At 47.6% G+C, this 24,575-nt stretch overlaps 2 protein-coding genes and 1 pseudogene across 2 annotated transcripts in view; 2 read left to right on the top strand and 1 right to left on the bottom strand.

Annotated features, from left to right (window-relative positions):
- Positions 1-24,575, top strand: part of SNRPE (small nuclear ribonucleoprotein polypeptide E) — a 302,587-nt gene that overhangs the window by 173,559 nt on the left and 104,453 nt on the right. The gene's annotated exons all lie outside the window — the stretch shown is intronic.
- The window catches only part of LOC126051937 (uncharacterized), a 183,807-nt gene that overhangs the window by 156,057 nt on the left and 3,175 nt on the right, over positions 1-24,575 (top strand). The gene's annotated exons all lie outside the window — the stretch shown is intronic.
- LOC126052334 (zinc finger CCCH domain-containing protein 11A-like) lies at positions 1,672-23,717 on the bottom strand (annotated as a pseudogene).

Genomic DNA, 24,575 nt, shown 5'->3' with positions numbered 1-24,575 from the left:
AGACTCGTCTCAGGCAGAGGCAGATTCTTTCTCCTTCACGTTCAACAAAACCACCAGCTCAAGAAACAGCAGGAACCGAGACCTAGCCCGTATCCGCTCACTGTACTCCAAACTCAACCCTCTTCACACCTTTCATGCTTTAAAGCCTTGCTACGGGGAAGGCTCACGCAGCCAGGTTTCAGGCATCGCTCGGCTTACACAGACATACTGACATACCCAGCTGTTTCCTTGATTTTGGTTTGGTGTGAATTTCCTCTGCATCGTCCGGCACCAAGTTCACACATTCATCAAAGCCCTAAAAATCAGCAACAAAAGCCGCCGCTGAGCTACGTGCCCTGCTCTAAACTTCAGCAACAACGACACAAACTATCGTGAGCTGTGCTGACGTGGGCTGGACAATTAAGACTATTAATTGGAGAGGCACCCCCCACGCTAGTTTTTCCTGACAGGAAGAAACAGTTTTATAAATTTGAAGAACAACCAACAAAACACCCAATCCAAAGAGATCCTGAGACTCACAGTGATGCAGCCTTCTAGCCGCATGCTCGGAAAGACCCGTCCGGTGTGCCGCCCCGCTCCCCACACGGCTCGAAGGGCCCTGCGCAAGAAGCACCAGGACGTTCCTCGCACACGGGGCCGAAGCCGCGGCAGCCCGGCGGTACTCACGTTCTGCAGGTAGCGGAAGATGAGGTTCTGGAGCGGAGCGTTAAGGACGCCCCACAGACAGACCACGCACCTGCACCTTTCCTGCGCCAGGGTTTGGTAAAAATGCTGTTAACTGCTGTCATGGGGAACAGCTCAACTACCGGTGAAGGCGGAGGCGGCCAGGCTACATTTAATACAGGACCTTCAGGAGAATACGGGCATAACAGCGAAAAATAAAATATTTACAGAAACCATGGCATACACCAAACCTCGTCTCCACGGACAGAGCCTAGGCCGGGGACAGTGAAGGCTGACAACAGAGCAGGAGGAGAGAAGCAGCGAGGGGAAAGCCTTCCTCGCCGGGCTCTCGCGCGCTCTTCCTCTCTCCCAAAGTCCACGAGCGAGCGAGCGACCGACCGACCCATGCTGGCAGAAACTCCATGCTTGCTCCCAGCGGGAGAAAGTCCTTTGGCAGGATAAAGCATCGGCAGCTTGGGGCTGGGTGACCCTTCTGGAGCCGGAACAGCAGTTTGCTCAGTTTTGGTTTCAGACCTTTCCTCTAGGAACAAAGACAGCACAGTGGACTATCAAAGCACGCAAGTGTTTTCTTCCAAAGAGAAAGTATTGACAATCCACTCCGACAACCGATTTTTCCTCTGCCAGCAGCAAATGCCTGAGGGCCGCCCCACCTTCACAAATCCTCGTAGGAAGAGACTCAAGTTCTTCAAAACTTTAAGAAAATGATTCAAAAGGTAGCTGCTAGGGAAAACGATCCCTGGTGGCAGGGTACACAATAGACCCCAGTCTCAGCTGTCTTCTGCAGGGTCACAAATTCAGACCGCATGTCTGACCAGCAGGGAAGTTCAGGACAACTGCGTGCAGGTACTCCCAATGTCTACCAGTTCACCTGTGCTTTAAGACTCCTTGCAAAGCCTCAGCTAGAAAAAGAATCACCTCTGGGTATCCAACAAAAGAATCAGTTTCCATTTATTTCTTTCTTTATTTTAAGCCTTAAGACTATGCGCTTCAGGTGTCCAGCATTTCAGCAAGCTCCATGAGGAGCTCATCCTCATCCTTCTCTGGGTCCGGGTCAATTATCTCTTCCAGTTTGCCTCCTGAGATCTCCCAAAGAAACTGCTCAAAGTCGTCTTCTACAGAGAAGGGGGCTTCCCAGGCCCCTGTGGAGCTCAACCCCTCTGTCTTTACTGCTACTCCTGAGGAAGCTGAGGTCGAGCTTGAGACCTCTGACGGTGCCACAGAGTCTGCCGGGCTTCCAGGATGCAGTTCAGGACTGGGAAGAACAAGAAAGAGAGCAAATCAGTGTATGACATTCCTTAAGCAGAGAGATGTTTTCTGCAAACCAGCTCTTAAAATGGTAGTTAATCCCTCCTACCCCTCAGCCTTACGCAGGGATTGTTATTCAATTAACCTGGGGCTGCTTCTAGAGTCCAATGTATCAGCAGGTACATTTTGCAGTTTGGGGATTTATCCGCGAAGACACAGCATCTGGGGTCTGGCAAAGAAGGTTCCGTTTTTGTCGCCACAGGCACTTTGCCACCTTTACTAATTTGACTGCAAAAGGGTGACCAAGTCAACCTCCGCAGGCGTTCAGAAAACCCAAGAAGCCACTGAAAAGCTGTACCAACTTGCAGCATTTTCAGACAAGGATCTAGATAAGCAGTCCAGCCAGCTCCTAGAAACTTATTATTTCAGACGAGTTTTTCCTCTGCTGGATTTTGGCATGAATTATCTCAAAACTCTCATTTTTCCACGTGTGAAAAAAAAGACCAACAACCTTCGTTTCACGTGAAAGGCACACTGATGAAGCGAAAGAACAAGTTGTGGTTGTTACCTGGTTTGGGGTTTTCCTCTCCCGCCTATGGAGAAGAGGCTGCCCTCTGGCAAAGCCGGAACAAGGGCCTAGGAAGAAGCAAGATGGTTTTTATGATACACAGGTCAAAGACTGCTTTGCAGATTCTTCCTCCGCTGCTTCTCCTCTGGCATTGCTGAGCCTTAACCAAAATACAGAGCCAGGGCACACCTGAAGAAAAGTTAGCATTCCCTTAACGTTTACTAACGACCTTGGGTCTTCTTAAAGAACGCAGCAATTAAGGGACATAGCAGAGCATTATGTAAACACTGCCATTCACCTCGTAAAGAGCAGAAAGGTACTACGAGCATCCTGTTGACCACTTTTGGATTTAAAAGGGAACGGAGACCCGTAGAACATTTCAGTCTTCCATCTTTTCTCCAAGAGGAGGCTACAACTTGGGCATAAATTTTACTAGGGACCCACTACTGCCTCAGCCGCTCTCCTTACCACAGCTGCTTTTTTAGCTGAAGGCTCCTTTGTATCGCCACCAGTGGCACTCAGTGGCTTCACAGCCGCCACGGCAGACGGATGACTCTCGGCTGCCTTACGTTTCAGTGGCTGCTTTGTGGGAGAGGTGGCTTTCCCATCCAAAGGCTTCAGGCACCCCTTTGGTTTGGCTAGAGTAAAAGGAAGAGAGAACTGATACAGTCTTGCTCTGCCTCAGGAAAAAAAAAACAACAAACAGGTTCTCTTAACAGCACCACAACCCTTCTAGTTAATTGTATTTAGCCAGCACAAGTACACTGCCATTTCCCAGATTCCCAGCAGTATTTTCCTCACCGTAAACTCTGTTTACCAACAAGCTATAAGAAGGTGCAAAGAAATTACAAAAAGGAGCCAGAGTTACAACGTGAAAATTGTCACCCTCTGCCTTTCTTTCAAAGCATGACCTAAAGTAACTCTTTAACATACAGTCAACACTTACTTTCAGCTTTCCATTCCAGAAGTTGGGCTGCCCCTTTTCCTTGTGATACGGCAGCACCCTTTCCGGGGCTTTCCACCCCATCTCCCGGAGATTTCACCCATATCCTCTTTGGAAGCTGATAAGCTGACCCTGAAACCACACTGGATTCAGGACTCCCTGATGCTGGAGTTCTATCCTTGATTGCCTGTTCAGTAGGAGACAGCACAGCAGCTGCTTCCTTCTGAAGCTTCTCTTCTTGGCGTTGCTTCAGTTGCCGCTTCTCCCACATTATCTCTTCAAGGCTCTTCACTTGAACTTTAGAATTAGTTGCACTCTGATCAGAGGGCTACAGGGAAACAATAGAAGAGGACTAAGAGGACAAAAATCTATGGAGATTTCATTAAGAAAATCTCAGTAGCAATCCCTCTGAAACAGCTCCATGTGGAACAGAGCATGTTAATACCATTCAGACCTGACATTTTTCCCCATAAAACATTCCCTGTGACAAGATCCATGCTTTGCTATGGAAATAGTTTCAAAAGCCTACACTTCCCAACACAGCAAGTTTCTTCAATAGAGCAGAAGACTCTAGCTGTAATCTATTACATTCTTTTTCAGCAACAGGAAGCCATACAAGCTCCCCCAAGACAGCATTCCCTGACAGACTCATTTCCTCTAATACAAACCTCTAGCCTTTTCTATTAAAGTTCTTAGCCCAGGATTTTAAGATCTCCTTCTTCCAGTCTCACAGATAAAGTCACGGAGACGAAAAACATTAACCTTGCAGATTTTATCTGGTGCTAATAGGGTTTCTTATTCACTGTCAGGTATAATAAGATTAATTCAAAGCTTGGGGTTTAACACATTGTCTGGAAATCCTATTCAAAGGAGTGACAGGACTTGCGACAGCACTGCAGCGCTTACCAAATGCAGAAAGGTAGGAACACACTCAAACTGGGAGCATGCAGCCAGTTACAAACAAAACATAACAAAATGTATCCAAAACTGTATGAATAGATAGATGTATGTCTTCACAAAGGACTCACCTCTGCAGGTGCAGAGACAGCTTTGGGAAAAGGCTTGCTCAATTCCACTATCTTCTTTTCTTCTCTTCCAGGTGCTTCAAAACAAGCAAAAAAAAAAAAAAAAAGATTATCATTTTGTCAACAGCAGAAATAAAGAATCCTGGCTACCTCTGTTTCCTTGTTCTGTTTATTTCCTCACGTCTAATAATGGGACAGAGGGAAAGGCTACAGTAAGCAATCCCTGCACCGTTCGAGCTCTCCTTCCCTCAATCGCACTATTCTCTTTTTAGGTGGCTTATATAATCTTAACGATAGCTTTAGTGCTCTGCCAATTTTGACAAAAACTGGCCCTCACATTAAGAAGTTGATACATGCTTTGCAAACATAGATACATCAATAACTGCATCAAACAACACATATGCCAAAGAGGAAGGTAAGCCTGGATTCAGCCCAGGGAAGATCCCATACCACAAGCGGATGGCAGAAAAAACAGAAGCAAGAAACTAGGCTACAAAGCTCCTCAGTGGAAGAATTTTCCAGTGGGAAATACAGAAAGCTATCACGTGATTCATGGAAAATAATATGGTTGCATATTCTGGCACTGCCTTGCCTTCTGACTTTGTAGCCTTAAACTCTTCTACCCTCTACGATATGCAGAGGGAAAAAGCAAAGCAAAACCTGAGGAAACTGAATTTGCTTGACAGGGGAAGCGCTTCACCAGGGCAGGTATCAAATCACCTTATTACCTATTAGCTTTGTGATCCGTAACAACCTCCTCCCTGTTGGGGCAGGTTCAGGTTGTGCCGGTGGAGCTGGCACTTTTCCTCCACTCTGCTGCATCCGCAGAGCTTTCTCCCGCTTGATTTCTTCCAAGGTTTTAACACGCACTTCTCCTGCTGGCTTGGCTTTACGTGACGGCTCTGCCGGGCGCACTTGGCTGAGCACAGACGGAGCAAGTATGCTCTGCTTCTTGGGTTCGCTCTCAACTTTTGCCTTGGTAGCAAACTCTTTTGTTTTTTGCTTCTCTCGTTCCAATCGCTTGTGTTTTTTTTCAGCCAGGGAAGGTCTTGCACCCAAGCTGGCATCTTCTGTTTTACAACGTCCTTCAGTCTGGGGTTTCACTTGAGGTTCTCCTCGTCTCCTATTAGTGCTCTCAAGTTGAATTTCCTCCAGTGCTTTCACATGGATCTCTCCTGCTGGCTTAGCAGCCTTCTCTGTCATCATCATCAAAAAAGAGAAGCACCAACATTTAAGCAGAGCCCAGCAATAGTTAAAGTCTCCAAAATCTGTCACAGTACTAAGGAAAACTAGGTTTGCGTGATGCCAAGAAGGCATCTTAGGACAGCACCATTCTGCACGGTATTCTCCTCCTTTAAGCCACTTGTATTTTGAAAACTAGTGCTATCCGGTGAGAGGGGCGACACAAAAAGCATTACTTTATTTTATTTCGTTACTTTCTCAGACAGTTGTCTCTCTGTTCGCATCTCAAACTCCTGCTCCTGGCAGTGCTTCTGTCCTACTTGTGCGTAAGCATACTGCAGCTTCTGACGGTTCACAGCAGTTTTCAAGCGGAAACTTTGATGAGGCACAAGTGGACAACACCCCCTCCTAGAGCCAGATCTCTGACAGTGGCTAAACAGGACAGCTTCAGCACTCAAGCAAGAGGAATCAGGCAGGGTTTTTTAAATTCACTTTTAGGGCTGTATGAAAGCTCATGGAAAGACAAAAGGGGAAAGCATACTTAATAGCCAGTTCGTACCTGTCTCTGTACGGCTCTGTTCAGAGGGCAGTCCTAGCCTCTCCTTCAGAGACCTGGGGACTTGAACTACAAGAGAGAACAGAAAAAGTTGGGCAGGCTGCATAAATCTCCATTTGCTGTTCACGTTTCGAAATGAGAGCCGTCACGTCACTGGGATTCAGAGCTACCTTGAGCCCGCAACCAACACGCACAAAGAACCACTAGAAGAAAGGACAAACAGCAAACCTAAACAGAAAATCTGTGCATCAAATCCCCATGTCTGCTTAGTAGCTGCACCTCTCTTTGGTGCTTTGTCAGCACTCTCCAGAACCTCTGTCTTCTTCCCCAGCCTGTCAGCAAGCTTGTGCTTTAGCGTAAGGACACTTTTACCAGCTTCAGAAAGAGAGGAAACAGGCAATACTTTAAGAACGTTTCTCTGGAGGCGGATTTTAGAACAGTCAGCCACAAACTTCCATGCTTCCGGGGATATTTTCTTAGATTTGCCTTTCAGCTGATAACCAAATTTGCCACTTCTGCCTGCCGTCAATACACATCTCTGCCAAAATGTATTTTCCTCCGGCACGCAGCAAAAATACCCTTCAACATAGTCACGTTTAGATGAGGGCACCCGAACAACGCCTCACAAAAAGCTCTTCCTCTGGAGGCTTTCTGTTTTCCCATCCTCTCGCCAAGATTCAGTTGAATCACAGGCTCCCCCCGTAAAACAAAAACTAATCTCTTCACTGCACAGAAACCAGTAGCCACTAAGAGCATTGTCCTTCTAGCCCACATACCGGCAAAAGGCACTCTTCTGGTAGCCAAACCACAGAAACGAGTGACTACGCGTAGTAGTAGTGCCCCACGGTTTTTGCCTTTCAAAGGAATTTGTGCAGATCTGAACAGCACCACTTATACACAGACTCGTATCACGCTACTGTCCGCAAGAGCCACCGTCAGCCTGGTCAACGCTTCAAAAATTGGCTACTTGTATAATACCATCTTCTATAGGTCTGCCCTTGCATTACTGCCTGGTTTTCCCAGTTATCCCCTTATTTGCATACTGACACTCGTATTGACATTAGCCTTTCTCTCTGCTGCTACTGCACTTCACCCAACCGCTACTTCCGCCACGTGCTGTCGACACATTAGCTCATTCACAAATCTCACTCAACTTCAGGAACATGAGAGTCCAATTAAGCACACTGGAGGGTCTGTAAGGTGGTGTAATACATGATGAGCTACGGCTTAATGTCAGGCTGATAAAAACCCCTTCTGGACCTTTTACTGCAACACAACAAACTGAGCACCTACAAATGCCAAATATTTGCAATCAAACCAGGGCCTGGAAGCCTAAAAGCATGGTTTCCATTAGAAAAGGCAGCACCAGCAGGCTAACGTGTCTGAATTATCCTAATTATTACTTAACCTTTTGGTTGAGGAGCCATGAAATGGAAACAATAGTAGTCACTACAAGTAGGGGATATTAACTCACCACCTTGGCTTTTTGTTTTTTCCTTTAGTTTCTCCAATTTGATTTCTTCAAGTGCTTTTATTCCAAAATTTAAATTGTCCTTCAAGATCATTAAGTCCAACCATCATCCATGCACAGTAACCCATGTTCTGGAGTACCCCGTCTACGTGCTTTTTGAATACCTCCAGGATGGTGACTCAACCACTTCCCTGGGCAGCCTATTCCATTGTCTTGCAACCCTGTCAGTAAAGCATTTTTTTCCTAATATCCAACTTCAATCTCCCTTGCCTCAACTTGAGGCCATTTCCTCTCATCCCACCTCCAGCCACCTGACAGAAGAGACCAGCACCCCCTCACTACACCCCCCACTTCAGGCAGTTATAGAGAGCGATAAGGTCTCCCCTCAGCCTCCTCTTCTCCAGACTAAAAAGCCCCAGCTCTGAACCAAGTAGTCGAGGTGCGGCCTCACCAGTGCCGAGTACAGGGGAACAACCACCTCCCTGCTTCTGCCGGCCACACTATTTCTGATACAGGCCAGCACGCCGTTGGCCTCCTTGGCCACCTGGGCACACTGCTGGCTCATATTCAGACGGCTTCAACCAGCATCCCCAGGTCTTTCTCTGCCAGGCAGCTTTCCAGCCACTCTTCCCCAAGCCCGTAGCGCTGCATGGGGTCGCTGTGACTGAAGCGCAGGACCCGGCCCTCGGCCTTGTTGAACTTCATACGATTGGCCTTGGCCCATCGACCTAGCCTGCCCAGATCCCTACCCTCAAGCAGATCGACCCTGCCTCCCAACTGGGTGTCATCTGCAAACTTGCTGAGGGTGCACTCGATCCCCTCGTCCAAATCGTTGATGAAGATATTAAACAGAACTGGCAACAATACTGAGCCCTGGGGAATACCACTTGTGACCAGCCCCCAGCTGGATTTCACCCCAGTCACCACAACCCATTGTGCTCGTCCATCCGGCCAGTTTTTCACCCAGTGAAGAGTACACTTGTCCAAGCCATGAGACGCCAGCTTCTCAAGGAGTGTGCCGTGAGAGACAGTGTCAACGGCCTTGCTGAAGTCAAGGTAGGTAACATCCACAGCCTTTCCCTCATCCACTAGGCAGGTCACCTGCTCAAAGAAGGAGATCAGGTTGGTCAAGCAGGACCTGTCTTTCGTAAAGCCATGCTGACCAGGCCCGATCCCCTGCTTGTCCTGGACTTGCCATGTGAGTGCTCTCAAGACAAACCGTTTGTTGTGGTTTAATCCCAGGCAGCAACTAAGCATCATGCAGCCGCTCACTCACTCCCCCCCCCATCCAGTGGGATGAGATAAGAACGGTTTAATAGAACAGAAAAGAAGAAACTAATAATGATAAAGATAACACTAATAAAATGACAACAGTAGTAATAAAAGGATTGGAATGTAGAAATGATGCACAGGGCAATTGCTCACCACCTGCCAACCAACACCCTGCCAGTCCCCGAGCGGCGATTCCCTGCCCCCCCACTTCCCAGTTCCTATACAGGATGGGACATCACATGGTATGGAATACACCGTTGGCCAATTTGGGCCAGGTGCCCTGGTTGTGTCCTGTGCCAGCTCCTTGTGCCCTGGCTGGCCATGAGAAGCTGAAAAATCCTTGACTATAGTCTAAACAATACTGAGCAACAACTGAAAACAACAGTGTTATCAACTTTCTTCGCATACTGAACTCAAAACATAGCACCGTACCAGCTATTAGGAAGACAGTTAACTATCCCAGCTGAAACCAGGACACCATTCCATAATCTTCCCCAGTGCTAGGGTCAGGCTGACAGGCCCATAGTTCCCCAGATCCTCCCTCCGACCTTTTTTATAAATGCGAGTCACATTAGCAAGCCTCCAAGTCCTTTGGGACCTCCCCTGACGACCAGGATCGCTGATAGATGATAGAGTGGCTTGGCAAGGACCTCTGCCAGTTCCCTAAGTATTCTTGGATGGATCCCATCAGGTCCCATAGATTTGTGAGTATCCAGATGGTGTTGTAGGTCATTAACCATTTCCTCCTGGATGAAGGGGGGTATGTTCTGCTCTTCATCCTTACCTTCCAGCTCAAGGGCTGGAGTACCCCGAGCATAACTGGACTCACTATTAAAGACTGAGGCAGCAGCGGCATTAAGTACCTCGGCCTTTTCCTCATCTCTGGTTGCTACATTCCCTTCTGTATCCATTAAAGGATAGATATTCTCCTTGGGATTCTTTTTACTGTTAACATATTTGTAAAAACATTTTTTGTTGTCCCTTACAATAGTGGCCAGACTTAGTTCTAGCTGAGCTTTTGCCTTTCTAATTTTCTTTCTGTATGATCTAACAAGATCCCTGTACCCCTCCCAAGTTGCCCGCCCTTTCCTCCAGAGATGATAAGCTCTCCTTTATTTCTTGACACCTAGCAAGAGCTTCCCGTTTGGCCAGGCTGGTCATTTTCCTTGGCGGTTCGACTTGCGGCTCATGGGAATAGCCTGGTCCTGAGCCACTAAGATTTCCTTCTTATGTTCATCCCTCCTGGACCCCTTTACCCTTCAGGACCGTCTCCCAAGGGATTCTCTCAACCAGTACCTCGAAGAGGCCAAAGTTTGCCCTCCAGAAGTCCATCGTGGTGGTTTTGATGACCACCTTCCTTGCCTCACCAAGAATTGAAAATTCTATCATTTCACGGTCCCCAAGCCCAACACAGCCCCCGACCATCACACCTCCCACCAGTCCTTCCCTGTTTATAAACAACAGATCTAGCAAGGCTCCTCCCCTGGTCGGCTCACCCACCAGCCGTGTCAGGAAGTTATCTTCCACACACTCCAGGAACCTCCTAGATTGTTTACTCACTGCTGTATTCTATTTCCAGCAGATGTCTGGAAAGTTAAAGTCCCCCACGAGGACAAGGGCACACAATTCTGAGACTCCTGCCAGCCGCTTGTAGAACAATTCATCTGTCTCTTCAAGCTGGTTGGGTGGTCTGTAACAGACTCCCAGCACAATATCTGTCTTATTGGCTTTCCCTCTCATCCTCACCCATAAGCACTCTACCTTGTCATCAGAATCGTGTAGCTCTGTACAGTCAAAACATTCCCTAACACAGAGAGCCACCCCACCACCTCTTCTACCTTGTCTATCCCTTCTGAAGAGACCATTGCAGCACTCCAGTCATGGGAGTCATCCCACCATGTTTCTGTGATAGCGACTAAGCCATATCTGTCCTGCTGCACAATGGCTTCCAGCTCCTCCTGTTTATTGCTCATTCTGCATGCACTGGCATAGATGCATTTGAGCTGGGTTATAGAATCCACCCCTAACATCAGCACGCTGCCCCCAGGCTCATCTCTGGTGCACCTAGTTTTATCCCTTACCCCCTTTGAACCTAGTTTAAAGCCCTCTCTATGAGCCCGGCCATCTCATGAGCGAGGATTCTTTTACCCCTTTGAGATAGCTGGAAACTATCTGTTGCTAGCAAGCGCAATGCCATGTAAACCTCCCCACAATCAAAAAAAACAAAATTCCACGGATGGCACCAGCCTCCAAGCCACATATTAACCAGGTGTGTTTTCCTGTTCCTTTCAGTGTATTTCCCTGCCACTGAAGGGATTGAGGAAAACACTACCTGTGTTCCCGATCCTTCCACTAATCGTCCCAGTGCCCAGAAGTCCCTTTTGATTGCTTTTGGATTTCTCCCTGCAATCTCATCACCACGAACCTGCACAACCAGCAATGGGTAATAATCAGAGGTCCAAACCAGACCAGGGAGTTTCCTGCTAATGTCTTTTACCCGGGCCCCAGGGAGGCAGCAGACTTCCCTGTGGGGTGGGTCAGGTCTGCATATTGGGCCCTCTATCCCCCTCAGAAGGGAGTTGCCTTTGACAATTACCTTCCTTTTTCTTTTTTCAGAGGATGTGAGAATGCGTGAGGCTGCCCAACTGAGCCTAGGCACCTCCCTAGATAGGACTTCATCTACACCCCGATCTTCACTGGCCTGGTCCTCAAGTTCCAGAGCCCCACACCTGTTGTGCAGGGGCAACTGGAAGGTGAGGGAGACCAGGAGCGGACTTGCCCGCCTCCCCGAGCAGGGACCTGTATCCATTCCCCTCCATCTCTTAGGTCCCCTCCTGTCTGGTGGCAGGAGGGCAGGGGAACCTCCGCTTCTTGCAGACCCTCCATCTGCTGCCTCTGCCTCAGGAATGGCGGGGTGTGGGCCCACCAGTCTATCTCCCTCTCACACTCCCTGACACTCCTCAACCTTTCCACTTCCTCCTTCAGCTCTGCCACCAGGCTGAGCAGATCATCCACCCAGTCACAACTCACACAAGAGCTGTCCCCGCTGCCCTCCACCATCAGTGACAGACTCAGGCACTCCCTGCAGCCAGAGACATGGACAGCTGCCTGTTGACACGGGACCGCTGTCTGCGCTGCCACATTTTTCCTAAAAACAGCTTTTACCCGAGCGGCAACCATACCTGGGTCTCCCTCCAGGCCGATGCCCACCGCTCAAGTAGCCTTCTCGAGCCTGGAGGAGGAAGACGGGGGCTGCGCCCCGCCTGCACCAACTGCCGCACAAACTGCCACGGCCTGGTCGCCCCCGGCAATGCCCGCACCGCCACAGCCTCTCTCAGGAGAGCCGCCGGCTCTGCACAATCCCTCCACTCTTCCCCGGGGCTCCTGGGCCTCGGGAACCTCCCGGCCCGCCTCAGTCTAGCGCTTAGCCGCCGACTTACCGTTGCCTCTGCTGGCCTCGCCGCTATACGGGGGGTCGACTGAGAAGTTCCAGACAACAGATGTGTTTCTACTGATTTCTGGCATCAAAAGGCTTTGGACGGTATCACTTGCACAAAGAAAACTCCCTCTACCTTCTCCAGATGCTCCAGAATCCGCTACTGCTGCAGCTGCAACAACCCACGTCTATGGCAAATCTCTTTGACAGCTCTTGTTTACCCAGGCACAGTTGCAGTCCATCGCTCCTCTTCTTCCAGCTGAAAAAACAGCCCGCTGGCTCGGCCACACCGTCACTGCCAACGTGAGAGCTGGGAACATACATCCAACTACCACTGTTAAACCCCCTGTCCAGGGAGACGGCTGACACAGACACGTTACAGGCACAGTCACCCTCCCCTACAGCACTTCCAGCTATGACCCCTGCCTGTCAGCCATGGCCCATCACACACAACGCTCTGATTGCAGATGTCACCAAAGACTCACTGTCCCCAGATGAGTACCTGGCTTGCCACGGCTCATTTTTTGTTTGTTTGTTCTAGATATGGCACACCAGGTGAACCACAGATCCAAAGTTCCACACAATGCAAGTCTTTGCTCTTCTTCCAGGCAACAGAGAGTGCTTCAACATACTGCATTCAGTAACGAAGCTCTCTCCATCTTGCTCAGTGCCAACAGGCATGACTGCAGCACACGCAGCTGTAGCGGTACCTGCACGTCCCAAATCCTCAACAAATTTTTAGACAGCACCAATTTTTAATGTAGTGGCTTTCCCTTAATGTATAACCCCTTCCTTCTCGTATTTTTAGCGGGCGGCTCTCCTCTATTGCTCACTCTGTCCACCAGCTTTTCCTCCTCCGTGTTCAAATGGGCATCGGGAATCAATTACAAACCAAGGGGACTGCTAAAGGTGCTACATCTACTCTTGGGCGACACAGGCATACTTAAATAAGACACGCTCATTCTTTTTCCATTTCTGGAGTCAATGCTGGGGCCTGGCAGCAATTTAATACAACGATTCAGCTTCCTCACTAACGCATTTTAGTAAATCTCAGAAAGAGTCAATTTGCAGCCATTTGGAAGGGTACCATTTTTAGATGAAAAGCGACAGCAAGAGAAAATTATCTCTAGACTACCTTTCACCCTGAGACAACCGGCCACCCAGCAACAAATTCAGCCTATCTGTTCAGCGCAATCAGTTGAATCACTGATCACTCCTGCGCTCGCTGTTTCAACAGCACTCTGTCCCCACCAAGAGCACAAGCACGTCACTTAGCACAGGCTGCTGTTTATCCTCGCCAGCAGGTGGTAAATAATAAATACCACCACTCAGGTAGTTCAGAACTCGGAAAGACCCATCCGGCGTGCCGCCCCACTCCCCACAAGACTCGAAGGGCCCTGCGCAAGAAGCACCAGGACGTTCCTCTCACACAGGGCCGAAGCCGCGGCAGCCCAGCGGTACTCACGTTCTGCAGGTAGCGGAAGATGAGGTTCTGGAGCGAGTATTAAGGACGCCCCACAGACAGAGCACACACCCGCACCTTTCCTGTGCCAGGGTTCGGTAAAAACGCTGTTAACTGCTGTCATGGGGAACAGCTCAACTACCGGTGAAGGCAAAGGAGAACAGGCTACATTTAATATAGGACCTTCAGGACAATACGGGCACAACAGGGAAAAATAAAATATTTACAGAAACCATGGCATACACCAAACACCGTGTACATGGACAGAGCCTAGGCTGGGGACAGTGAAGGCTGACGACAGAGCAGGAGGAGGGAAAAGCGAGGGGGAAGCCTTCCTCGCCGGGCTCTTGCGCGCTCTTCCTCTCTCCCAAAGTCCACAACTGACCGACCCATGCTGGCAGAAGGTTCAGAGGGAGAAAGTCCTTCGGCAGGATAAAGCGTCAGCAGCTTGGGGCTGGGTGACCCTTCTGGAGCCGGAACAGCAGTTTGCTCAGTTTTCGTTTCAGACCTTTCCTCTAGGAACAAAGACAGCACAGTGGACTATCAAAGCACGCAAGTGTTTTCTTCCAAAGAGAAAGTATTGACAATCCACTCCGACAACCGATTTTTCCTCTGCCAGCAGCAAGTGCCTGAGGGCTGCCCCACCTTCACAAATCCTCGTAGGAAGAGACTCAAGTTCTTCAAAACTTTAAGAAAATTATTCAAAAGGTAGCTGCTAGGGAAAACGATCCCTGGTGGCAGGGTACACAATAGACCCCAGTCTCAGCTGTCTTCTTCAGGGTCACAAATTCACACTACATGTCTGACCAGCAGGGAATCTTAAGACAACTGCGTGCAGATACTCCCAATGTCTACCAGTTCACCTGTGCTTTAAGACTCCTTGCAAAGCCTCAGCTAGAAAAAGAATCACCTCTGGGTATCCAACAAAAGAATCAGTTTCCATTTATTTCTTTCTTTATTTTCAGCCATCAATCAGTTCACCAATTTCCATGAAGAAGTCATCCTCATCATTATCTGGGTACACGTCAATTATCTCTTCCAGTTTGCCTCCTGAGATCTCCCAAAGAAACTTCTGAAAGTTGTCTTCTACAGAGAAGGGGGCTTCCCAGGCCCCTGTGGAGCTCAACCGGCGTTTCTTTACAGCTACTCCTGAGGAAGCTGAGGTCGAGCTTGAGACCTCTGACGGTGCCACAGAGTCTGCCGGGCTTCCAGGATGCAGTTCAGGACTGGGAAGAACAAGAAAGAGAGCAAATCAGTGTATGACATTCCTTAAGCAGAGAGATGTTTTCTGCAAACCAGCTCTTAAAATGGTAGTTAATCCCTCCTACCCCTCAGCCTTACGCAGGGATTGTTATTCAATTAACCTGGGGCTGCTTCTAGAGTCCAATGTATCAGCAGGTACATTTTGCAGTTTGGGGATTTATCCGCGAAGACACAGCATCTGGGGTCTGGCAAAGAAGGTTCCGTTTTTGTCGCCAGAGGCACTTTGCCACCTTTACTAATTTGACTGCAAAATGGTGACCAAGTCAACCTCCGCAGGCGTTCAGAAAACCCAAGAAGCCACTGAAAAGCTGTACCAACTTGCAGCATTTTCAGACAAGGATCTAGATAAGCAGTCCAGCCAGCTCCTAGAAACTTATTATTTCAGACGAGTTTTTCCTCTGCTGGATTTTAGCATGAATTATCTCAAAACTCTCATTTTTCCACGTGTGAAAAAAAAAACCAACAACCTTCGTTTCACGTGAAAGGCACACTGATGAAGCGAAAGAACAAGTTGTGGTTGTTACCTGGTTTGGGGTTTTCCTCTCCCGCCTATGGAGAAGAGGCTGTCCTCTGGCAAAGCCGGAACAAGGGCCTAGGAAGAAGCAAGATGGTTTTTATGATACACAGGTCAAAGACTGCTTTGCAGATTCTTCCTCCGCTGCTTCTCCTCTGGCAGTGCTGAGCCTTAACCAAAATACAGAGCCAGGGCACACCTGAAGAAAAGTTAGCATTCCCTTAACGTTTACTAACGACCTTGGGTCTTCTTAAAGAACGCAGCAATTAAGGGACATAGCAGAGCATTATGTAAACACTGCCATTCACCTCGTAAAGAGCAGAAAGGTACTACGAGCGTCCTGTCGACCACTTTTGGATTTAAAAGGGAACGGAGACCCGTAGAACATTTCAGTCTTCCATCTTTTCTCCAAGAGGAGGCTACAACTTGGGCATAAATTTTACTAGGGACCCACTACTGCCTCAGCCGCTCTCCTTACCACAGCTGCTTTTTTAGCTGAAGGCTCCTTTGTATCGCCACCAGTGGCACTCAGTGGCTTCACAGCCGCCACGGCAGACGGATGACTCTCGGCTGCCTTACGTTTCAGTGGCTGCTTTGTGGGAGAGGTGGCTTTCCCATCCAAAGGCTTCAGGCACACCTTCGGTTTGGCTAGAGTAAAAGGAAGAGAGAACTGATACAGTCTTGCTCTGCCTCAGGAAAAAAAAAACAACAAACAGGTTCTCTTAACAGCACCACAACCCTTCTAGTTAATTGTATTTAGCCAGCACAAGTACACTGCCATTTCCCAGATTCTCAGCAGTATTTTCCACACCGTAAACTCTGTTTACCAACAAGCCATAAGAAGGTGCAAAGAAATTACAAAAAGGAGCCAGAGTTACAACGTGAAAATTGTCACCCTCTGCCTTTCTTTCAAAGCATGACCTAAAGTAACTCTTTAACATACAGTCAACACTTACTTTCAGCTTTCCATTCCAGAAGTTGGGCTGCCCCTTTCCCTGGTGATACGGCAGCACCCTTTCCGGGGCTTTCAACCCCATCTCCCGGAGATTTCACCCATATCCTCTTTGGAAGCTGATAAGCTGACCCTGAAACCACACTGGATTCAGGACTCCCTGATGCTGGAGTTCTATCCTTGATTGCCTGTTCAGTAGGAGACAGCACAGCAGCTGCTTCCTTCTGAAGCTTCTCTTCTTGGCGTTGCTTCAGTTGCCGCTTCTCCCACATTATCTCTTCAAGGCTCTTCACTTGAACTTTAGAATTAGTTGCACTCTGATCAGAGGGCTACAGGGAAACAATAGAAGAGGACTAAGAGGACAAAAATCTATGGAGATTTCATTAAGAAAATCTCAGTAGCAATCCCTCTGAAACAGCTCCATGTGGAACAGAGCATGTTAATACTATTCAGACCTGACATTTTTCCCCATAAAACGTTCCCTGTGACAAGATCCATGCTTTGCTATGGAAATAGTTTCAAAAGCCTACACTTCCCAACACAGCAAGCTTCTTCAATAGAGCAGAAGACTCTAGCTGTAATCTATTACATTCTTTTTCAGCAACAGGAAGCCATACAAGCTCCCCCAAGACAGCATTCCCTGACAGACTCATTTCCTCTAATACAAACCTCTAGCCTTTTCTATTAAAGTTCTTAGCCCAGGATTTTAAGATCTCCTTCTTCCAGTCTCACAGATAAAGTCACGGAGACGAAAAACATTAACCTTGCAGATTTTATCTGGTGCTAATAGGGTTTCTTATTCACTGTCAGGTATAATAAGATTAATTCAAAGCTTGGGGTTTAACACATTGTCTGGAAATCCTATTCAAAGGAGTGACAGGACTTGCGACAGCACTGCAGCGCTTACCAAATGCAGAAAGGTAGGAACACACTCAAACTGGGAGCATGCAGCCAGTTACAAACAAAACATAACAAAATGTATCCAAAACTGTATGAATAGATAGATGTATGTCTTCACAAAGGACTCACCTCTGCAGGTGCAGAGACAGCTTTGGGAAAAGGCTTGCTCAATTCCACTATCTTCTTTTCTTCTCTTCCAGGTGCTTCAAAACAAGCAAAAAAAAAAAAAAAAAAAAAGATCATCATTTTGTCAACAGCAGAAATAAAGAATCCTGGCTACCTCTGTTTCCTTGTTCTGTTTATTTCCTCACGTCTAATAATGGGACAGAGGGAAAGGCTACAGTAAGCAATCCCTGCACCGTTCGAGCTCTCCTTCCCTCAATCGCACTATTCTCTTTTTAGGTGGCTTATATAATCTTAACGATAGCTTTAGTGCTCTGCCAATTTTGACAAAAACTGGCCCTCACATTAAGAAGTTGATACATGCTTTGCAAACATAGATACATCAATAACTGCATCAAACAACACATATGCCAAAGAGGAAGGTAAGCCTGGATTCAGCCCAGGGAAGATCCCATACCACAAGCGGATGGCAGAAAAAACAGAAGCAAGAAACTAGGCTACAAAGCCCCTCAGTGGAAGAATTTTCCAGTGGGAAATACAGAAAGCTATCACGTGATTCATGGAAAATAATATGGTTGCATATTCTGGCACTGCCTTGCCTTCTGACTTTGTAGCCTTAAACTCTTCTACCCTCTACGATATGCAGAGGGAAAAAGCAAAGCAAAACCTGAGGAAACTGAATTTGCTTGACAGGGGAAGTGCTTCACCAGGGCAGGTATCAAATCACCTTATTACCTATTAGCTTTGTGATCCGTAACATCCTCCTCCCTGTTGGGGCAGGTTCAGGTTGTGCCGGTGGAGCTGGCACTTTTCCTCCACTCTGCTGCATCCGCAGAGCTTTCTCCCGCTTGATTTCTTCCAAGGTTTTAACACGCACTTCTCCTGCTGGCTTGGCTTTACGTGACGGCTCTGCCGGGCGCACTTGGCTGGGCACAGACGGAGCAAGTATGCTCTGCTTCTTGGGTTCCCTCTCAACTTTTGTCTCGGTAGGAAACTCTTCTGTTTTTTGCTTCTTTCGTTCCAATCGCTTGTGGTTTTTTTCAGCCAGGGAGCCTGAGAAAGTTTTGACACGAACTGCAGGGGAAGGTCTTGCCCCCAAGCTGCGATCTTCTGTTTTACAACGTCCTTCAGTCTGGGGTTTCACTTGAGGTTCTCCTCGTCTCTGGTGAGCTCTCTCAAGTCGAATTTCCTCCAATGTTTTCACATGAATCTCTCCTGCCGGCTTAGCAGCCTTCTCTGTCATCATCATCAAAAAAAAAAAAAAAAAAAAAAAAAGAAAAAAAAGAGAAGCACCAACATTTAAGGAGAGAAAAGCAATAGTTAAAGTCTCCAAAATCTGTCACAGTACTAAGGAAAACTAGGTTTGCGTGATCCCAAGAAGGCATCTTAGGACAGCACCATTCTGCACGGTATTCTCCTCCTTTAAGCCACTTGTATTTTGAAAACTAGCGCTATCCGGTGAGAGTGGCAACACAAAAAGCATTAGTCTATTTTATTTTGTTACTTTCTCAGACCGTTGTCTCTCTGTTCGCATCTCAAACTCCTGCTCCTGGCAGTGCTTCTGTCCTACTTGTGCGTAAGCATACTGCAGCTTCTGACGGTTCACAGCAGTTTTCAAGCGGAAACTTTGATGAGGCACGAGTGGACAACACACCCCCTCGCCCCCCCCCGCCCCCGAGGCAGATCTCTGACAGTGGCTAAACAGGACAGCTTCAGCACTCAAGCAAGAGGAATCAGGCAGGGTTTTTTAAATTCACTTTTAGGGCTGTATGGAAGCTCATGGAAAGACAAAAGGGGAAAGCATACTTAATACCCAGTTCTTACCTGTCTCTGTACTGGTCTGTTCAGAGGGCAGTCCTAGCCTCTCCTTCAGAGACCTGGGGACTTGAACTACAAGAGAGAACAGAAAAAGTTCGGCAGGCTGCATAAATCTCCATTTGGTGTTCACATAAATCGCATTTTGCAATGAGAGCCATCACTTCACTGGGATTCAGAGCTACCTTGAGCCCTCAACCAACATGCACAAAGAACCACTAGAACAAAGGACAAACAGCAAACCTAAACAGAAAACCTGTGCATCAAATCCAGATGTCTGCTTAGTAGCCATACCTCTCTTTGGTGCTTTGTCAGCACTCTCCAGAACCTCTATCTTCTTCCCCAGCCTGTCAGCAAGCTTGCGCTTTAACGGAAGGACACTTTTACCAGCTTCAGAAAGAGAGAAAACAAGCAATACTTTAAGAACGTTTCTCTGCAGGAGGGTTTTAGAACAGTCAGCCACAAACTTCCATGCTTCCGGGGATCTTTTCTTAGATTTGCCTTTCAGCTGATAACCAAATTTGCCACTTCTGCCTGCCGTCAATACACATCTCTGCCAAAATGTATTTTCCTCCGGCATGCAGCAAAAATACCCTTCAACATAGTCACGTTTAGATGAGGGCACCTGAACAACGCCTCACAAAAAGCTCTTACCTATGGAGGCTTTCCGTTTTCCCATCCTCTCGCTAAGATTCAGTTGAATCACAGGCTCCTCCCCTAAGACAAAGAATAATCTCTTCACTGCACAGAAACCAGTAGCCACTAAGAGCATTGTCCTTCTAGCCCACGTCCCAGCAAAAGGCACTCTTCTGGTAGCCAAACCACAGAAACGAGTGACTACGCGTAGTAGTAGTGCCACACGGTTTTTGCCTTTCAAAGGAATTTGTGCAGATCTGAACACCACCACTTATACACAGACTCGTATCACGCTACTGTCCGCAAGAGCCACCGTCAGCCTGGTCAACGCTTCAAAAATTGGCTACTTGTATAATACCATCTTCTATAGGTCTGCCCTTGCATTACTGCCCGGTTTTCCCAGTTATCCCCTTATTTGCATACTGACACTCGTATTGACATTAGCCTCTCTCTCTGCTGCTACTGCACTTCACCCAACCGCTACTTCTGCCACGTGCTGTCGACACATTAGCTCATTCACAAATCTCACTCAACTTCAGGAACATGAGAGTCCAATTAAGCACACTGGAGGGTCTGTAAGGTGGTGTAATACATGATGAGCTACGGCTTAATGTCAGGCTGATAAAAACCCCTTCTGGATCTTTTACTGCAACACAACAAACTGAGCACCTACAAATGCCAAATATTTGCAATCAAACCAGGGCCTGGAAGCCTAAAAGCATGGTTTCCATTAGAAAAGGCAGCACCAGCAGGCTAACGTGTCTGAATTATCTTAATTATTACTTAACCTTTTGGTTAAGGAGCCATGAAATGGAAACAATAGTAGTCACTACAAGTAGGGGATATTAACTCACCACCTTGGCTTTTTGTTTTTTCCTTTAGTTTCTCCAATTTGATTTCTTCAAGTGTTTTTATTCCAAAATTTAAATTGTCCTCTGAAAACAGAAAATCATTAATGAAGCTGAGGCCTAAAGGCACATGTTGAAGAGCACACATCCTCAAGCTTCTGACAGCTCAGAACCCTTCCAAAGTCTTCCAAATAAACCCTCTCAACACTCCCCACCAGGACAAAAAGCCATAGAACGGATGGGTATTTTGGTAAGCGATTGGCACCCTTCTTCACCCCTCCTCCCACCCTACAGAGTAAAACCTGCAGTTTTAAGCGTTTCAATCCATTTACACAATGTTAGATTCCTCTGTCATTAGACATGGCTTCCCACAGTGTTTGAAAGGACACATTTGCAGGCATTTCAACTCCACGCTGTGGCTCTCTTTTGTTTTACAAAAGTCTACAAGGAGGAGTTGACCTGTCTGACCCAAGGGACACACGACAGTATTAGACAGGAATGAGCTCGTGGAAATAACTGACTCCATCCAGCTACCCGATGTTCTACTGTAGATTTAGAACATATCACTTTGGAGTTCATCGTCAAGTTCTCCTTCCAAGCCATCCTACTACAGCTGCTAGAATACCTTGCTTTGTATCAGCCCTGCGTTTCCCAGTGGAAATTATCCGCGATCCACTACGGGCTTGTGTTGCTGGTTGCTGGACAGGTGTTTTAGTTTCACCTCCTTCTTCAGAAAGCTGCTCTGAAAGTCCAAAATAAAACCTATTCAGTTATGGAGCAGGGATTATACAAGGCGTTTCATGTTCATGTAGCTCGTACAACGACGTTTCAGTCCACGGTTCATATTCTGTTCGTATTCTTAACTACAAGCAACTGTGCGGGAGGTGTTTTTTAAACAGCTGTATTGACTTGACAGGCTCATATAAGCGAGAGCTATACCGGGGAAAAAAATATTTAAGACTCCGGACTCTCGTCCGTAGCTTTAAACACGACACAGTTCAGGCACTCTGTGAAGTTATACATTCACCTCCAGTAGAAATGCCTTCAGTAAGCAAAAAGTACCCATCTTCATCGTCATCTGCAGCACTGATTACAACTGGCTGGAGGATGTGTAGGACTTGGGACCTTTTCAGAGCTTTCCACTTTCATCACCCCCCTCAGCTGCGGAGTGGGACTTGACTGGACAGAAAGTTTGTTTTGCTGCAGTGACGCCTGAGCCATTTTCACATCATCTTCTGCAGGCTCAGGTGGACTTGGAAGCGTAGCTAGAGGAAGACGAGGACCATCTCTCATTTGGCCATGTAAAACTGTCACCCCAACCTTGCACTCACTGTCTAGATACGGTAGATAAGGTAGACAACCCACCTGGCTGCTGAATTCAGAGTTTCCTATTCCCCACCCCTACGAACACACTAGGAACAACGGCTTCCCTTCACACACTCATCTCACCACCCTACCCTCCAGAAAGGATGAAATGAAGGGAAAGCCACCTGAAGTGCAAAGATCACACAAAGCACAGAGAAGCTGAGCATGAAAGAAAAAATTAAACACCAGAATTACAGTCCGTTTAGCTGAGAGCCTGTGACTGCACACTTCTCCCTACGCTCATCAGTGAGCAGTTACTTGATGCCTTCTACGGCATTGTACCCACTCCGAAGTAATATTCAGAATTAATTCTTTCATGCTTAAAGGAAAAGGGCCCAAGAAACTCACTTTTGCTTGGCGGGAAGAAGCGCCCATCAACATAGCATCCTTTCGTGTGACGGAACGCGCAGTTGGATTTCTCACAGCCAGCTGATTGATCCTCCCAGTAGCAAGGAATCTCACTGCGCTTTTTCTGAAGACAGAAAGAAAGAAAAGCTCGTGGTAACACTCGCCTTAGGCTTGCTAAGAGACATAGTTACACGTCATGCCAGAGACAGGGCTATCGCAGTGCAGTGCGGAAACATCATTCCCAAGGGCAGTCTATCACTGAAAGCATTTCAGGGCAGATCGACAAAACTTGCGTAAGCTGTAACTACTACATATTATCTAGCTTTCCTGTCGTTCCGCTGGAGAAGTCGCGGGCTCGCACACATCAGTTCAGGGTGGGTTAAACTAAGACAATGTGCAAAATACTGGGATTATTCAGAGGGGGAAAATGCCTTGAATTGCCTAGCTTGAATCTATCTCAAGTTCTCTTTCAGAGCCTTATTTCCTTCCCATCTTCTCCCTCCCCGCCCTGTGCTACCCCAAGACGTCAGAACAACGCCAGCACCTAATACAAAAATGTCTTGCTGAGGTATACCTCAGAAATTGATTTTTCTTCCCCCAACTTCCTCCCACCCCCCTCCAAGTAACAGAAACCAGTATCATTTGAAAGCAAGTAAATCTAGCACGTACAAGCACATTCAGTCTGCCGACAGCAAGGAAAAATGCTTTCAGGGATTTAGTTGGAGAACACATCTTTAGGCAAACACTCACATCGACTTCCATGTGTCTCAATCTGCAGGTAGGCTTGAAACAGCGACCCTCCTGCCACCGCCTGCACACTCTCTCACTTCCCAGAGCAGCCGCACAGTGGCGGAAGGAACAGCTGTCTCCCTGTAACCAAAAGGAAACCCACAAAGAGGAAATTAAAAGAGTACAGCCTCAAAAATTATCCATGCTAGTAGAACTGGAAGCAGAATCTAACTGCTTCTTAAGTTAACAGACATCTGGATGTCTCCGCCCCCTCCTCTCCTAAAAACTCAACAAGAAACCCCAAAGCAAAAGCAGCCCAAACATACCTTGTCACAGGTGGAATAGAAATAGAAGTAGCAGTCGTCCCCTTGCTTGGACATAATCGACACCGTCTGAGAACGAGCTCAGGTTCGAAGGGTTCGCTCTCAGCAGGGACTTCCTCCAGTCCTCGTAAGAGCTGCCTTCGCTCTTTCTTGGACGGAAAGTCTCCTGACGGCTCGATCAGTCAAATCGTCTTTTTCAAAGTAACCCTAAAGAAAGGTATCAGTAAGTGAAAAAGGAGAAACAGTCCTACTCCCCGGTCTAACCTTTTTTGTTGCACCCCAGCTAACGCACGAGAGGAGTATTATTGCCCCTACCTGTGGGTTATAAAGCACAAAGTATTTCACTTGGGCAGTCTCTCTTGCTGCTCTGCTTTGTGCCTTTAATCGCTTACAAAAATATTAAAGATGCTTAACGCCCCCCCCTGTTGATTAGGACAGCCAGATCACAAGGAAGGCAGAGCCCCAGGAACTACGTGTTCTCATCCCCCTTGTCAATCCGTCAGCCTTACCCCAGACGCAGACAGCTGCTGATGATTTACCTGCTGGTCACCGCACTCCACTAGCCTGACAGCGCCCTCGGTGTCACAAGTTACACAGAGAATGCTGCACTATGATGCGTATGCAAACCACCCATCATGTCGTCTGAAGCGCAGGACAAGCTCTTGCTAACACATCTCATTCTCTGGATGAGAATCTGAAGCCAAGTTGTCCACAGCTGAAGCAGAATAGCCAGAATTTCCACTCCTTACAGTTGTTTCAGTCAACTCTACCTGTTAAATACTGTCTAAACTTGGACTGGGGGCATGTGCCGAGCCTGGTGGTTACAACACTCAAGACCTTCTCTGAGCAACAACCGCAAGGTTGCCAGGCATGAAAGCAAAGCTTAAAGCAGACAACTATCTCAGCCTCCTCTCC

This window comes from Accipiter gentilis, chromosome 29 (genome assembly GCF_929443795.1).
Source record: "Accipiter gentilis chromosome 29, bAccGen1.1, whole genome shotgun sequence".
NCBI lineage: Eukaryota > Metazoa > Chordata > Aves > Accipitriformes > Accipitridae > Astur > Astur gentilis.
Note: the sequence above shows the minus strand (reverse complement) of the source record. Positions and strands in the feature narration are given on the sequence as shown.